The following is a 15,512-nucleotide window of genomic DNA, read 5'->3' as shown; positions in this document are numbered from 1 at the left end:
AATTGTTTTCACTCGTAACGCCCTTTTCTTCACCTCCACATCTATCAATTTCAGTCCTCCATCCTCATACCCATTCGTCAAGACCTTATGCGCAATTTTGGCCGGTTTCCCATCCCACAAAAAATTGTTAACAGCCCCATTCAACTCCTTTACTACCCACAATGGTAGATCCAGGGTGCTCAGCACATGATTCACCCGTGACATCATCAAGCAATTCACCACAATCACCTTACCCCTCAGTCTCAACTTCCTCATCTTCCATAAATTCAAATTCTGCTTCACTTTATTCAGAACCCCTGTCCACGTGACATCCCTTGCCTCATTTTCATCCACACCCACATTCACACCTAATACCTTTATCATCCCCTTAGAAACAGTCAGCGGAATGTCACACTCGCTCATATCCACTGCCCCTACACAAAGGATCTCTGACTTTTCCAGGTTAATCTTTGCCCCCGATGCACTCCCATATATTCCCAATAACTCAATTACCCTTTTCACACTGGCCAAATTCCTAACTGTAATGCTTGTGTCATCTGCGTATTGATGGATTAAACTCCTACCTCCTCCCGGGATGTTGATGCCTTGTATGTGCTGATCCTTTTTTAGCATGGTGGCTAATGGTTCAGCCGTTATACTGTACAATAATGCAGATAACGGACAACCCTGCCTAACTGACCTCTCTAATCTAAAACTATCCGTCAATACCCCGTTACACTTGACCCTACTCTTTGCATTACTATACAATAATCGAATCCACTTCACTAACCTATCCCCAAAACCAAATCTCTCTAGCGCCCTAAACATAAACTCATGTTCTACCCTATCAAAAGCTTTGTTAAAATCTACACTCAATACTACACCTCCCTCTTCTTTCATATGCCTCACTACATCCCTAACTGACCCTATCGTGTCCGCTATATCTCTCCCTGGAATACTGTAAGTTTGGGTTGATGAAACTATGGTCCCTACTACCGACTTAATCCGATTAGCTAAAGTTTTGGCCAGTACCTTATAGTCAGTGTTCAACAGACTTAACCCTCTGTAGTTCCCTAACTGCAATTTACTACCCTTATTCTTGTAGAGTACCGCTATTAACCCCGTCGACATCGACTTGCTAACCATCCCTAACCTTTCCATTTCCCTATATACCTTTAATAAAATCGGACATAACAACTCACTCAAGCACTTGTAAAACTCTGCCGGCAATCCATCAGAGCCAGGACTTTTGTTATTGGACAGGCTGCTGACGGCCGCCATCACCTCCGATTCTCCTAACTCACACTCACATACTTCCCTATCACTATCCGATAACACATGCTCAACCGTTCCTAATACCTTGTCCACACTATCCTTATCTACATAGCCTTTGCTAAATAAATCACTGTAAAACCCCTGCACTCTCTCCAACACCCCCACAAAATCATGTACCACTTCCCCTCTCTCATCCTCTATCTGAGCTATGTATGTTCTACCCTGTTTCCTTTTTTCCAGCCCCAAAAAGAAAGACGTACATTTCTCCCCATCTACCGCATACTGCGCCCGACTCCTAACTATTGCCCCTTTACACCTCTCCCTTTCATAAGATTCTAATTCCCCTTTAATGCCTATGTAGTCAGCTAAGTCCCTATTCACATCGTCATCTAACCTCCTCAATTCCTCAGCCAATCGCTCTCTCAATACACATTCCGTCCTCCTCTTTACTTGACTCCGCTTTTTACAATAATTGATGCTCAACATTTTCACCTTTATCTTCACACATTCCCACCACTCACACACGTCTGCATCATACCCCACACAATTCATTTGCTCCTTAACACACCCTCTCACCATCTCAATATACTCGCTCTCTTCCAACACACTTGTATTCAAACACCAAACTCCCCCCCCTGTCCCTCTACTTCTGTCACCCATCTGAAAGATTATTGCTGCATGATCACTATAACCAGTGAATTTATACTGTACACTGCTCAAAGTATCAGCGATGTCCTGTCGTGCTAAACATAAATCGATCCTACTTTGCTTTAGCACTCCGTTCACTATCTGCCTCCTAGAAAATTCCCTCTTGGCAGCATTTCTAACCCTCCACACATCGACCAAACCCCCATCCTCAATCATTTTGAACAAAGCCTTCCGGGCCGAATCCTGTCTAAAACTATCTCTCCTATAAACATCCAGCTTGCTACAAAACACATTAAAATCTCCCACGAGAACACAATTCCTAGTGCAGAGCAAACCAAGAGAGATAAAAAATAGCCTTTTTTCCACTTCTCTGTTAGGTGCGTATACATTAATTAGTCTATACGTTACATTATTAACATCAAAATCGATTCCAATCACCCTCCCCTTCCCATCATTCAGAACCTCCTTCACATTCCCAACCACATCCTCCTTTACAAGTATTGCCACACCACACGATCTTGCCGTCCCACAATTGACGAATAACAGTCCCCTCCATTTCTCCTTGATTTCTGGCATTTTAGCCTGTGTCCAGTTTGTTTCCTGCAGCACTAAAATATCGGATTTAAATTTGATTAACACCTCATCAAACTTCGCCATATTGTTAAGACCGTTGATATTAATTGATGTGAGTGTGACCATTGAAATCAAAAGACACAGAGTGGGTATTACTGTTAAAATCTTTTTTTTTTTTACGTACCCCTTTCTTTTTCAAGTTCCTCTGTTCCTCATCGGAATCAACCCCTCTCCTGCGTCTGACCCTGGGCGCCCTCTCCCTACAAACACCCAACGCCTCATTCCCAGACTTATTCTCCCTCTCCCTTCCATCAGCCAGTGTGGGGGGGGAAATTATAGGCGCCATACCACGCCAATGAGACGCGTCGGCTGTAGCCTCAATAGTCACAGCACAAGACCCCCAGGCTGCATCTTCCTCTACTGTAGGCCACCCGGGCGCCTGTAAAGAGAGGAGCCCCGCTTGAGAGCTCCTGCCCCCCCCCAACCCTGTGCCCCCATCTCCCCCTGATGCCGGGGCCATTGACACAACCAAATCCACTTCTAGGCTAGCCCCCGTGCCATGTCCCGCCTCGTTCCCCAACTGTCCAGACCCCCGCGGCACCTTGGCTACGCCCTCCGCTGGTGTAGGGTGCCCAGATGCCGGTAGAGAGGAAAGCTCTCCTTGAGAGCTTTGCCCCCCGGGCAACCCCATGCCCCCCACACCCGGGTCCTTCAGCACAACCTGTAGCTGACTGTCCAAGACTGTCTCCCCGTCAGACAGCTCCCCGTGCTCCATCTCCTCTTCCGCACTCTCTTCCCCTCCACTTTCCTCACTCTCCAACGATACAGCCCTTGAGTCTGGGTCAACTGAGAGGGCACCCCCTCCCACCTGCTCCTCCTTACACACACAATTTCCCTTTCTATTACCACACTCTCTGCATTTAATCACAGCCACACACTCCCTTGCATAGTGTCCCTGCTTCCCGCACTTCCGACAGAGGAAGTCAGGACAGTCCCTCACTATATGTCCAGGCTGGATGCACAATCTACACACCTTTAATTGTCTGTCATGGATGACTCGGAAATATTCAGCACCCTTTTCAGTGTCAAAACGTGTGGACCAAGGCAAGGACCGTACTTCCTTGTTAAACTTCACCTTAACAAACCGTGTACCCTCACATATGGTCATCCCAGGCCACTTCCTCCTTGCAATCGGCGAAACTGCCTCCACACCCCAGTCCGCAAGCTTCTTCAGAATCTCCTCATCCGTAATGTACACTGGTAGACTCATAAAGGACACCACCATCTCATCTGCAGTCAAGTCTTTTGCGACGACGCTGGTCCCCCTTATCCTAAAACCATCCAACAATCGCCTCTTCCCGTTGGGGTGATTCATCGTTACTTCATATTGGTTCAATGAGAGGTAGCGACATCCCAAGACCAATCCACATACACTCTGCATCGCCCTTAGCATCTCCATCATCGGGATTTTCTCCTCTCCCACAAGCTCCACAGCCACAGACAACTCCCTGCAGTAGCTCGGGCCACCATCCGCAACCTTGTCCTCCTTCTCTCTTGTTGCTCTCTCCGCAGTCACCGGTCTCCCGCCTAGTACGTCCTCCGATGTCCTCTTCGCCACACAACCACCATCCGTCACCGCAGCAGGAGCCGTGTTCCGTTCCATGCCGTCTTCCATTCGAGTTTTCGAAACCGCGTGAGACATCGAAAAAAAACCGAACTAAAGTATACTAATACTCCCCCAAACAGCAAGCTGTCGGGGGAATAAACGACTAGACGCAAAACTAACCAAAAAAATATCTATAAATACTTGATTTACCACCAAAAGAATCCTCGCTCCAACACCGTCCTCCTCTCACCACTCAAGCACACCAAACACTTCCTCAATGGGCGTATCACTTCCTCAATGGGCGTGTTCAGGGTGGTATGGCCGTAAGCAATTAGTGCAGGCGCAAAACCAGGTTTTATACAGTAGCACATAAGGAGTGAGAAAGCTGCTGAGGCTCGACGTTACACTCTTACAAAAACAATCATTAGTTAGATATAAACGGCAGTAATTGATTCAGTAGGACTCCTTATCCATGTAAACGATCATTGTGACATCTGAATTCATTAATTATCTGAAATACACTCGGTTAAATGTTTGAACCGAGGTTAACGGTTAAAGTGTCAGAGAATGGGTGGTGATTTTTGGACGTCCTCCCATGATCTGAAGTGAGCGTGCGTGTTTGTGTTGGTGAAAGTTTAAGAAACGTACAACTGTCGTTTCAGCTCTCTGGCGCTCCCTGCTGGCAGTATCACTATACTGTCCTCGTGTTTCACAAAAATAGTTTTGAGAGACGTTGTCAGTCTTTGTATGTTGCTTAAATCCTCCAAAGCGGTTGGCAGTAAACATCAGGTCACGGTAGGCCACGGAGGCAATGAGCTCGAGTTGAAAAAGAAAAAGCTTACTGCACCTGGCATTCGCAGGCGGTCTCCCATCCACGTACTAACCAGGCCCGACCCTGCTTAGCATCCGATATCAGACGAGATCGGGCGTATTCAGGGTGGTATGGCCGTAAACAATTAGTGCTGGCGCAAAACCAGGTTTTATACAGTAGCACAAAAGGAGTGAGAAAGCTGCTGAGGCTCGACGTTACACTTTTACAAAAACAATCATTAGTTAGATATAAACGGCAGTAATTGATTCAGTAGGACTCCTTATCCAAGTAAACGATCATTGTGACATCTGAATTCATTAATTATCTGAAATACACTGCGTGTGCGTGTGATGTTAAATGTTTGAACCAAGGTTAACGGTTAAAGTGTCAGAGAATGGGTGGTGATTTTTGGACGTCCTCCCATGATCTGAAGTGAGCGTGCGTGTTTGTGTTGGTGAAAGTTTAAGAAATGTACAACTGTCGTTTCAGCTCTCTGGTGCTCCCTTCTGGCAGTATCACTATACTGTCCTCATGTTTCACAAAAATAGTTTTGAGAGACGTTGTCAGTCTTTGTATGTTGCTTAAATCCTCCAAAGCGGTTGGCAGTAAACATCAGGTCACGGTACGCCACGGTAGGCCACGGAGGCAATGAGCTCGTGTTGAAAAAGAAAAAGCTTACAGCACCTGGTATTCCCAGGCGGTCTCCCATCCAAGTACTAACCAGGCCCGACCCTGCTTAGCTTCCGAGATCAGACGAGATCGGGCGTGTTCAGGGTGGTATGGCCGTAAGCAATTAGTGCAGGCGCAAAACCAGGTTTTATACAGTAGCACATAAGGAGTGAGAAAGCTGCTGAGGCTCGACGTTACACTTTTACAAAAACAATCATTAGTTAGATATAAACGGCAGTAATTGATTCAGTAGAACTCCTTATCCATGTAAACGATCATTGGGACATCTGAATTCATTAATTATCTGAAATACACTGCGTGTGCGTGTGATGTTAAATGTTTGAACCAAGGTTAACGGTTAAAGTGTCAGAGAATGGGTGGTGATTTTTTGACGTCCTCCCATGATCTGAAGTGAGCGTGCGTGTTTGTGTTGGTGAAAGTTTAAGAAATGTACAACTGTCGATTCAGCTCTCTGGTGCTCCCTGCTGGCAGTATCACTATACTGTCCTCATGTTTCACAAAAATAGTTTTGAGAGACGTTGTCAGTTTTTGTATGTTGCTTAAATCCTCCAAAGCGGTTGGCAGTAAACATCAGGTCACGGTACGCCACGGTAGGCCACGGAGTCAATGAGCTCGAGTTGAAAAAGAAAAAGCTTACAGCACCTGGTATTCCCAGGCGGTCTCCCATCCAAGTACTAACCAGGCCCGACCCTGCTTAGCTTCCGAGATCAGACGAGATCGAGCGTGTTCAGGGTGGTATGGCCGTAATCAATTAGTGTAGGCGCAAAACCAGGTTTTATACAGTAGCACATAAGGAGTGAGAAAGCTGCTGAGGCTCGACGTTACACTTTTACAAAAACAATCATTAGTTAGATATAAACGGCAGTAATTGATTCAGTTGGACTCCTTATCCATGTAAACGATCATTGTGACATCTGAATTCATTAATTATCTGAAATACACTGCGTGTGCGTGTGATGTTAAATGTTTGAACCAAGGTTAACGGTTAAAGTGTCAGAGAATGGGTGGTGATTTTTTGACGTCCTCCCATGATCTGAAGTGAGCGTGCGTGTTTGTGTTGGTGAAAGTTTAAGAAATGTACAACTGTCGGTTCAGCTCTCTGGTGCTCCCTGCTGGCAGTATCACTATACTGTCCTCATGTTTCACAAAAATAGTTTTGAGAGACGTTGTCAGTTTTTGTATGTTGCTTAAATCCTCCAAAGCGGTTGGCAGTAAACATCAGGTCACGGTACACCACGGTAGGCCACGGAGTCATTGAGCTCGAGTTGAAAAAGAAACAGCTTACAGCACCTGGTATTCCCAGGCGGTCTCCCATTCAAGTACTAACCAGGCCCGACCCTGCTTAGCTTCCGAGATCAGACGAGATCGGGCGTGTTCAGGGTGGTATGGCCGTAAGCAATTAGTGCAGGCGCAAAACCAGGTTTTATACAGTAGCACATAAGGAGTGAGAAAGCTGCTGAGGCTCGACGTTACACTCTTACAAAAACAATCATTAGTTAGATATAAACGGCAGTAATTGATTCAGTAGGACTCCTTATCCATGTAAACGATCATTGTGACATCTGAATTCATTAATTATCTGAAATACACTGCGTGTGCGTGTGATGTTAAATGTTTGAACCAAGGTTAACGGTTAAAGTGTCAGAGAATGGGTGGTGATTTTTTGACGTCCTCCCATGATCTGAAGTGAGCGTGCGTGTTTGTGTTGGTGAAAGTTTAAGAAATGTACAGCTGTCGGTTCAGCTCTCTGGTGCTCCCTGCTGGCAGTATCACTATACTGTCCTCATGTTTCACAAAAACAGTTTTGAGAGACGTTGTCAGTTTTTGTATGTTGCTTAAATCCTCCAAAGCGGTTGGCAGTAAACATCAGGTCACGGTACGCCACGGTAGGCCACGGAGTCAATGAGCTCGAGTTGAAAAAAGAAAAAGCTTACAGCACCTGGTATTCCCAGGCGGTCTCCCATCCAAGTACTAACCAGGCCCGACCCTGCTTAGCTTCCGAGATCAGACGAGATCTGGCATGTTCAGGGTGGTATGGCCGTAAGCAATTAGTGCAGGCGCAAAACCAGGTTTTATACAGTAGCACATAAGGAGTGAGAAAGCTGCTGAGGCTCGACGTTACACTTTTACAAAAGCAATCATTAGTTAGATATAAACGGCAGTAATTGATTCAGTAGGACTCCTTATCTATGTAAACGATCATTGTGATATCTGAATTCATTAATTATCTGAAATACACTGCGTGTGCGTGTGATGTTAAATGTTTGAACCAAGGTTAACGGTTAAAGTGTCAGAGAATGGGTGGTGATTTGTTGACGTCCTCCCATGATCTGAAGTGAGCGTGCGTGTTTGTGTTGGTGAAAGTTTAAGAAATGTACAACTGTCGTTTCAGCTCTCTGGTGCTCCCTGCTGGCAGTATCACTATACTGTCCTCATGTTTCACAAAAATAGTTTTGAGAGACGTTGTCAGTTTTTGTATGTTGCTTAAATCCTCCAAAGCGGTTGGCAGTAAACATCAGGTCACGGTACGCCATGGTAGGCCACGGAGGAAATGAGCTCGAGTTGAAAAAGAAAAAGCTTACAGCACCTGGTATTCCCAGGCGGTCTCCCATCCAAGTACTAACCAGGCCCTACCCTGCTTAGCTTCCGAGATCAGACGAGATCGGGCGTGTTCAGGGTGGTATGGCCGTAAGCAATTAGTACAGGCGCAAAACCAGGTTTTATACAGTAGCACATAAGGAGTGAGAAAGCTGCTGAGGCTCGACGTTACACTTTTACAAAAACAATCATTAGTTAGATATAAACGGCAGTAATTGATTCAGTAGGACTCCTTATCCATGTAAACGATCATTGTGACATCTGAATTCATTAATTATCTGAAATACACTGCGTGTGCGTGTGATGTTAAATGTTTGAACCAAGGTTAACGGTTAAAGTGTCAGAGAATGGGTGGTGATTTTTTGACGTCCTCCCATGATCTGAAGTGAGCGTGCGTGTTTGTGTTGGTGAAAGTTTAAGAAATGTACAACTGTCGGTTCAGCTCTCTGGTGCTCCCTGCTGGCAGTATCACTATACTGTCCTCATGTTTCACAAAAATAGTTTTGAGAGACGTTGTCAGTTTTTGTATGTTGCTTAAATCCTCCAAAGCGGTTGGCAGTAAACATCAGGTCACGGTACGCCACGGTAGGCCACGGAGGCAATGAGCTCGAGTTGAAAAAGAAAAAGCTTACAGCACCTGGTATTCCCAGGCGGTCTCCCATCCAAGTACTAACCAGGCCCGACCCTGCTTAGCTTCCGAAATCAGACGAGATCGGGCGTGTTCAGGGTGGTATGGCCGTAAGCAATTAGTGCAGGCGCAAAACCAGGTTTTATACAGTAGCACATAAGGAGTGAGAAAGCTGCTGAGGCTCGACGTTACACTTTTACAAAAACAATCATTAGTTAGATATAAACGGCAGTAATTGATTCAGTAGGACTCCTTATCCATGTAAACGATCATTGTGACATCTGAATTCATTAATTATCTGAAATACACTGCGTGTGCGTGTGCTGTTAAATGTTTGAACCAAGGTTAACGGTTAAAGTGTCAGAGAATGGGTGGTGATTTTTTGACGTCCTCCCATGATCTGAAGTGAGCGTGCGTGTTTGTGTTGGTGAAAGTTTAAGAAATGTACAACTGTCGGTTCAGCTCTCTGGTGCTCCCTGCTGGCAGTATCACTATACTGTCCTCATGTTTCACAAAAATAGTTTTGAGAGACGTTGTCAGTTTTTGTATGTTGCTTAAATCCTCCAAAGCGGTTGGCAGTAAACATCAGGTCACGGTACGCCACGGAGTCAATGAGCTCGAGTTGAAAAAGAAAAAGCTTACAGCACCTGGTATTCCCAGGCGGTCTCCCATCCAAGTACTAACCAGGCCCGACCCTGCTTAGCTTCCGAGATCAGACGAGATCGGGCATGTTCAGGGTGGTATGGCCGTAATCAATTAGTGCAGGCGCAAAACCAGGTTTTATACAGTAGCACATAAGGAGTGAGAAAGCTGCTGAGGCTCGACGTTACACTTTTACAAAAACAATCATTAGTTAGATATAAACGGCAGTAATTGATTCAGTAGGACTCCTTATCCATGTAAACGATCATTGTGACATCTGAATTCATTAATTATCTGAAATACACTGCGTGTGCGTGTGATGTTAAATGTTTGAACCAAGGTTAACGGTTAAAGTGTCAGAGAATGGGTGGTGATTTTTTGACGTCCTCCCATGATCTGAAGTGAGCGTGCGTGTTTGTGTTGGTGAAAGTTTAAGAAATGTACAACTGTCGGTTCAGCTCTCTGGTGCTCCCTGCTGGCAGTATCACTATACTGTCCTCATGTTTCACAAAAATAGTTTTGAGAGACGTTGTCAGTTTTTGTATGTTGCTTAAATCCTCCAAAGCGGTTGGCAGTAAACATCAGGTCACGGTACGCCACGGTAGGCCACGGAGGCAATGAGCTCGAGTTGAAAAAGAAAAAGCTTACAGCACCTGGTATTCCCAGGCGGTCTCCCATCCAAGTACTAACCAGGCCCGACCCTGCTTAGCTTCCGAGATCAGACGAGATCGGGCGTGTTCAGGGTGGTATGGCCGTAAGCAATTATTGCAGGCGCAAAACCAGGTTTTATACAGTAGCACATAAGGAGTGAGAAAGCTGCTGAGGCTCGACGTTACACTTTTACAAAAACAATCATTAGTTAGATATAAACGGCAGTAATTGATTCAGTAGGACTCCTTATCCATGTAAACGATCATTGTGACATCTGAATTCATTAATTATCTGAAATACACTGCGTGTGCGTGTGATGTTAAATGTTTGAACCAAGGTTAACGGTTAAAGTGTCAGAGAATGGGTGGTGATTTTTTGACGTCCTCCCATGATCTGAAGTGAGCGTGCGTGTTTGTGTTGGTGAAAGTTTAAGAAATGTACAACTGTCGGTTCAGCTCTCTGGTGCTCCCTGCTGGCAGTATCACTATACTGTCCTCATGTTTCACAAAAATAGTTTTGAGAGACGTTGTCAGTTTTTGTATGTTGCTTAAATCCTCCAAAGCGGTTGGCAGTAAACATCAGGTCACGGTACGCCACGGTAGGCCACGGAGGCAATGAGCTCGAGTTGAAAAAGAAATAGCTTACAGCACCTGGTATTCCCAGGCGGTCTCCCATCCAAGTACTAACCAGGCCCGACCCTGCTTAGCTTCCGAGATCAGACGAGATCGGGCGTGTTCAGGGTGGTATGGCCGTAAGCAATTAGTGCAGGCGCAAAACCAGGTTTTATACAGTAGCACATAAGGAGTGAGAAAGCTGCTGAGGCTCGACGTTACACTCTTACAAAAACAATCATTAGTTAGATATAAACGGCAGTAATTGATTCAGTAGGACTCCTTATCCATGTAAACGATCATTGTGACATCTGAATTCATTAATTATCTGAAATACACTGCGTGTGCGTGTGATGTTAAATGTTTGAACCAAGGTTAACGGTTAAAGTGTCAGAGAATGGGTGGTGATTTTTTGACGTCCTCCCATGATCTGAAGTGAGCGTGCGTGTTTGTGTTGGTGAAAGTTTAAGAAATGTACAACTGTCGGTTCAGCTCTCTGGTGCTCCCTGCTGGCAGTATCACTATACTGTCCTCATGTTTCACAAAAATAGTTTTGAGAGACGTTGTCAGTTTTTGTATGTTGCTTAAATCCTCCAAAGCGGTTGGCAGTAAACATCAGGTCACGGTACGCCACGGTAGGCCACGGAGTCAATGAGCTCGAGTTGAAAAAGAAAAAGCTTACAGCACCTGGTATTCCCAGGCGGTCTCCCATCCAAGTACTAACCAGGCCCGACCCTGCTTAGCTTCCGAGATCAGACGAGATCGGGCGTGTTCAGGGTGGTATGGCCGTAAGCAATTAGTGCAGGCGCAAAACCAGGTTTTATACAGTAGCACATAAGGAGTGAGAAAGCTGCTGAGGCTCGACGTTACACTCTTACAAAAACAATCATTAGTTAGATATAAACGGCAGTAATTGATTCAGTAGGACTCCTTATCCATGTAAACGATCATTGTGACATCTGAATTCATTAATTATCTGAAATACACTGCGTGTGCGTGTGATGTTAAATGTTTGAACCAAGGTTAACGGTTAAAGTGTCAGAGAATGGGTGGTGATTTTTTGACGTCCTCCCATGATCTGAAGTGAGCGTGCGTGTTTGTGTTGGTGAAAGTTTAAGAAATGTACAACTGTCGGTTCAGCTCTCTGGTGCTCCCTGCTGGCAGTATCACTATACTGTCCTCATGTTTCACAAAAATAGTTTTGAGAGACGTTGTCAGTTTTTGTATGTTGCTTAAATCCTCCAAAGCGGTTGGCAGTAAACATCAGGTCACGGTACGCCACGGTAGGCCACGGAGGCAATGAGCTCGAGTTGAAAAAGAAAAAGCTTACAGCACCTGGTATTCCCAGGCGGTCTCCCATCCAAGTACTAACCAGGCCCGACCCTGCTTAGCTTCCGAGATCAGACGAGATCGGGCGTGTTCAGGGTGGTATGGCCGTAAGCAATTAGTGCAGGCGCAAAACCAGGTTTTATACAGTAGCACATAAGGAGTGAGAAAGCTGCTGAGGCTCGACGTTACACTCTTACAAAAACAATCATTAGTTAGATATAAACGGCAGTAATTGATTCAGTAGGACTCCTTATCCATGTAAACGATCATTGTGACATCTGAATTCATTAATTATCTGAAATACACTGCGTGTGCGTGTGATGTTAAATGTTTGAACCAAGGTTAACGGTTAAAGTGTCAGAGAATGGGTGGTGATTTTTTGACGTCCTCCCATGATCTGAAGTGAGCGTGCGTGTTTGTGTTGGTGAAAGTTTAAGAAATGTACAACTGTCGGTTCAGCTCTCTGGTGCTCCCTGCTGGCAGTATCACTATACTGTCCTCATGTTTCACAAAAATAGTTTTGAGAGACGTTGTCAGTTTTTGTATGTTGCTTAAATCCTCCAAAGCGGTTGGCAGTAAACATCAGGTCACGGTACGCCACGGTAGGCACGGAGGCAATGAGCTCGAGTTGAAAAAGAAAATAGCTTACAGCACCTGGTATTCCCAGGCGGTCTCCCATCCAAGTACTAACCAGGCCCGACCCTGCTTAGCTTCCGAGATCAGACGAGATCGGGCGTGTTCAGGGTGGTATGGCCGTAAGCAATTAGTGCAGGCGCAAAACCAGGTTTTATACAGTAGCACATAAGGAGTGAGAAAGCTGCTGAGGCTCGACGTTACACTTTTACAAAAACAATCATTAGTTAGATATAAACGGCAGTAATTGATTCAGTAGGACTCCTTATCCATGTAAACGATCATTGTGACATCTGAATTCATTAATTATCTGAAATACACTGCGTGTGCGTGTGATGTTAAATGTTTGAACCAAGGTTAACGGTTAAAGTGTCAGAGAATGGGTGGTGATTTTTTGACGTCCTCCCATGATCTGAAGTGAGCGTGCGTGTTTGTGTTGGTGAAAGTTTAAGAAATGTACAACTGTCGTTTCAGCTCTCTGGTGCTCCCTGCTGGCAGTATCACTATACTGTCCTCATGTTTCACAAAAATAGTTTTGAGAGACGTTGTCAGTTTTTGTATGTTGCTTAAATCCTCCAAAGCGGTTGGCAGTAAACATCAGGTCACGGTACGCCACGGTAGGCCACGGAGTCAATGAGCTCGAGTTGAAAAAGAAAAAGCTTACAGCACCTGGTATTCCCAGGCGGTCTCCCATCCAAGTACTAACCAGGCCCGACCCTGCTTAGCTTCCGAGATCAGACGAGATCGGGCGTGTTCAGGGTGGTATGGCCGTAAGCAATTAGTGCAGGCGCAAAACCAGGTTTTATACAGTAGCACATAAGGAGTGAGAAAGCTGCTGAGGCTCGACGTTACACTTTTACAAAAACAATCATTAGTTAGATATAAACGGCAGTAATTGATTCAGTAGGACTCCTTATCCATGTAAACGATCATTGTGACATCTGAATTCATTAATTATCTGAAATACACTGCGTGTGCGTGTGATGTTAAATGTTTGAACCAAGGTTAACGGTTAAAGTGTCAGAGAATGGGTGGTGATTTTTTGACGTCCTCCCATGATCTGAAGTGAGCGTGCGTGTTTGTGTTGGTGAAAGTTTAAGAAATGTACAACTGTCGTTTCAGCTCTCTGGTGCTCCCTGCTGGCAGTATCACTATACTGTCCTCATGTTTCACAAAAATAGTTTTGAGAGACGTTGTCAGTTTTTGTATGTTGCTTAAATCCTCCAAAGCGGTTGGCAGTAAACATCAGGTCACGGTACGCCACGGTAGGCCACGGAGGCAATGAGCTCGAGTTGAAAAAGAAAAAGCTTACAGCACCTGGTATTCCCAGGCGGTCTCCCATCCAAGTACTAACCAGGCCCGACCCTGCTTAGCTTCCGAGATCAGACGAGATCGGGCGTGTTCAGGGTGGTATGGCCGTAAGCAATTAGTGCAGGCGCAAAACCAGGTTTTATACAGTAGCACATAAGGAGTGAGAAAGCTGCTGAGGCTCGACGTTACACTTTTACAAAAACAATCATTAGTTAGATATAAACGGCAGTAATTGATTCAGTAGGACTCCTTATCCATGTAAACGATCATTGTGACATCTGAATTCATTAATTATCTGAAATACACTGCGTGTGCGTGTGATGTTAAATGTTTGAACCAAGGTTAACGGTTAAAGTGTCAGAGAATGGGTGGTGATTTTTTGACGTCCTCCCATGATCTGAAGTGAGCGTGCGTGTTTGTGTTGGTGAAAGTTTAAGAAATGTACAACTGTCGGTTCAGCTCTCTGGTGCTCCCTGCTGGCAGTATCACTATACTGTCCTCATGTTTCACAAAAATAGTTTTGAGAGACGTTGTCAGTTTTTGTATGTTGCTTAAATCCTCCAAAGCGGTTGGCAGTAAACATCAGGTCACGGTACGCCACGGTAGGCCACGGAGTCAATGAGCTCGAGTTGAAAAAGAAAAAGCTTACAGCACCTGGTATTCCCAGGCGGTCTCCCATCCAAGTACTAACCAGGCCCGACCCTGCTTAGCTTCCGAGATCAGACGAGATCGGGCGTGTTCAGGGTGGTATGGCCGTAAGCAATTAGTGCAGGCGCAAAACCAGGTTTTATACAGTAGCACATAAGGAGTGAGAAAGCTGCTGAGGCTCGACGTTACACTTTTACAAAAACAATCATTAGTTAGATATAAACGGCAGTAATTGATTCAGTAGGACTCCTTATCCATGTAAACGATCATTGTGACATCTGAATTCATTAATTATCTGAAATACACTGCGTGTGCGTGTGATGTTAAATGTTTGAACCAAGGTTAACGGTTAAAGTGTCAGAGAATGGGTGGTGATTTTTTGACGTCCTCCCATGATCTGAAGTGAGCGTGCGTGTTTGTGTTGGTGAAAGTTTAAGAAATGTACAACTGTCGGTTCAGCTCTCTGGTGCTCCCTGCTGGCAGTATCACTATACTGTCCTCATGTTTCACAAAAATAGTTTTGAGAGACGTTGTCAGTTTTTGTATGTTGCTTAAATCCTCCAAAGCGGTTGGCAGTAAACATCAGGTCACGGTACGCCACGGTAGGCCACGGAGGCAATGAGCTCGAGTTGAAAAAGAAAAAGCTTACAGCACCTGGTATTCCCAGGCGGTCTCCCATCCAAGTACTAACCAGGCCCGACCCTGCTTAGCTTCCGAGATCAGACGAGATCGGGCGTGTTCAGGGTGGTATGGCCGTAAGCAATTAGTGCAGGCGCAAAACCAGGTTTTATACAGTAGCACATAAGGAGTGAGAAAGCTGCTGAGGCTCGACGTTACACTTTTACAAAAACAATCATTAGTTAGATATAAACGGCAGTA

General features: G+C 45.2%; 17 non-coding genes across 17 annotated transcripts; all 17 read right to left on the bottom strand.

The window, feature by feature from the left end:
- Positions 1-4,916: 4,916 nt before the first annotated feature.
- Positions 4,917-5,035, bottom strand: LOC130395689 (5S ribosomal RNA). Its single transcript, XR_008898715.1, has one exon. It is a non-coding gene; the product is annotated as a 5S ribosomal RNA (ribosomal RNA).
- A 529-nt stretch (positions 5,036-5,564) lies between these two features.
- LOC130397800 (5S ribosomal RNA) lies at positions 5,565-5,683 on the bottom strand. Its single transcript, XR_008900384.1, has one exon. It is a non-coding gene; the product is annotated as a 5S ribosomal RNA (ribosomal RNA).
- Positions 5,684-6,212: 529 nt separating this feature from the next.
- LOC130400750 (5S ribosomal RNA) lies at positions 6,213-6,331 on the bottom strand. The gene has a single exon (XR_008903224.1). It is a non-coding gene; the product is annotated as a 5S ribosomal RNA (ribosomal RNA).
- A 529-nt stretch (positions 6,332-6,860) lies between these two features.
- Positions 6,861-6,979, bottom strand: LOC130399796 (5S ribosomal RNA). Its single transcript, XR_008902294.1, has one exon. It is a non-coding gene; the product is annotated as a 5S ribosomal RNA (ribosomal RNA).
- A 530-nt stretch (positions 6,980-7,509) lies between these two features.
- LOC130401102 (5S ribosomal RNA) lies at positions 7,510-7,628 on the bottom strand. The gene has a single exon (XR_008903562.1). It is a non-coding gene; the product is annotated as a 5S ribosomal RNA (ribosomal RNA).
- A 529-nt stretch (positions 7,629-8,157) lies between these two features.
- LOC130395773 (5S ribosomal RNA) lies at positions 8,158-8,276 on the bottom strand. Its single transcript, XR_008898789.1, has one exon. It is a non-coding gene; the product is annotated as a 5S ribosomal RNA (ribosomal RNA).
- A 529-nt stretch (positions 8,277-8,805) lies between these two features.
- On the bottom strand, positions 8,806-8,924 carry LOC130400249 (5S ribosomal RNA). The gene has a single exon (XR_008902725.1). It is a non-coding gene; the product is annotated as a 5S ribosomal RNA (ribosomal RNA).
- A 519-nt stretch (positions 8,925-9,443) lies between these two features.
- Positions 9,444-9,562, bottom strand: LOC130400735 (5S ribosomal RNA). The gene has a single exon (XR_008903210.1). It is a non-coding gene; the product is annotated as a 5S ribosomal RNA (ribosomal RNA).
- Positions 9,563-10,091: 529 nt separating this feature from the next.
- LOC130397799 (5S ribosomal RNA) lies at positions 10,092-10,210 on the bottom strand. Its single transcript, XR_008900383.1, has one exon. It is a non-coding gene; the product is annotated as a 5S ribosomal RNA (ribosomal RNA).
- A 529-nt stretch (positions 10,211-10,739) lies between these two features.
- Positions 10,740-10,858, bottom strand: LOC130397798 (5S ribosomal RNA). The gene has a single exon (XR_008900382.1). It is a non-coding gene; the product is annotated as a 5S ribosomal RNA (ribosomal RNA).
- Positions 10,859-11,387: 529 nt separating this feature from the next.
- Positions 11,388-11,506, bottom strand: LOC130397797 (5S ribosomal RNA). The gene has a single exon (XR_008900381.1). It is a non-coding gene; the product is annotated as a 5S ribosomal RNA (ribosomal RNA).
- A 529-nt stretch (positions 11,507-12,035) lies between these two features.
- On the bottom strand, positions 12,036-12,154 carry LOC130397796 (5S ribosomal RNA). The gene has a single exon (XR_008900380.1). It is a non-coding gene; the product is annotated as a 5S ribosomal RNA (ribosomal RNA).
- A 529-nt stretch (positions 12,155-12,683) lies between these two features.
- LOC130397795 (5S ribosomal RNA) lies at positions 12,684-12,802 on the bottom strand. Its single transcript, XR_008900379.1, has one exon. It is a non-coding gene; the product is annotated as a 5S ribosomal RNA (ribosomal RNA).
- A 529-nt stretch (positions 12,803-13,331) lies between these two features.
- Positions 13,332-13,450, bottom strand: LOC130397794 (5S ribosomal RNA). Its single transcript, XR_008900378.1, has one exon. It is a non-coding gene; the product is annotated as a 5S ribosomal RNA (ribosomal RNA).
- A 529-nt stretch (positions 13,451-13,979) lies between these two features.
- Positions 13,980-14,098, bottom strand: LOC130397792 (5S ribosomal RNA). The gene has a single exon (XR_008900376.1). It is a non-coding gene; the product is annotated as a 5S ribosomal RNA (ribosomal RNA).
- Positions 14,099-14,627: 529 nt separating this feature from the next.
- LOC130397791 (5S ribosomal RNA) lies at positions 14,628-14,746 on the bottom strand. Its single transcript, XR_008900375.1, has one exon. It is a non-coding gene; the product is annotated as a 5S ribosomal RNA (ribosomal RNA).
- Positions 14,747-15,275: 529 nt separating this feature from the next.
- Positions 15,276-15,394, bottom strand: LOC130397790 (5S ribosomal RNA). The gene has a single exon (XR_008900374.1). It is a non-coding gene; the product is annotated as a 5S ribosomal RNA (ribosomal RNA).
- Between the last annotated feature and the right edge of the window lie 118 nt (positions 15,395-15,512).

Source organism: Gadus chalcogrammus, chromosome 12 (genome assembly GCF_026213295.1).
Source record: "Gadus chalcogrammus isolate NIFS_2021 chromosome 12, NIFS_Gcha_1.0, whole genome shotgun sequence".
Taxonomy (NCBI): domain Eukaryota; kingdom Metazoa; phylum Chordata; class Actinopteri; order Gadiformes; family Gadidae; genus Gadus; species Gadus chalcogrammus.
Note: the sequence above shows the minus strand (reverse complement) of the source record. Positions and strands in the feature narration are given on the sequence as shown.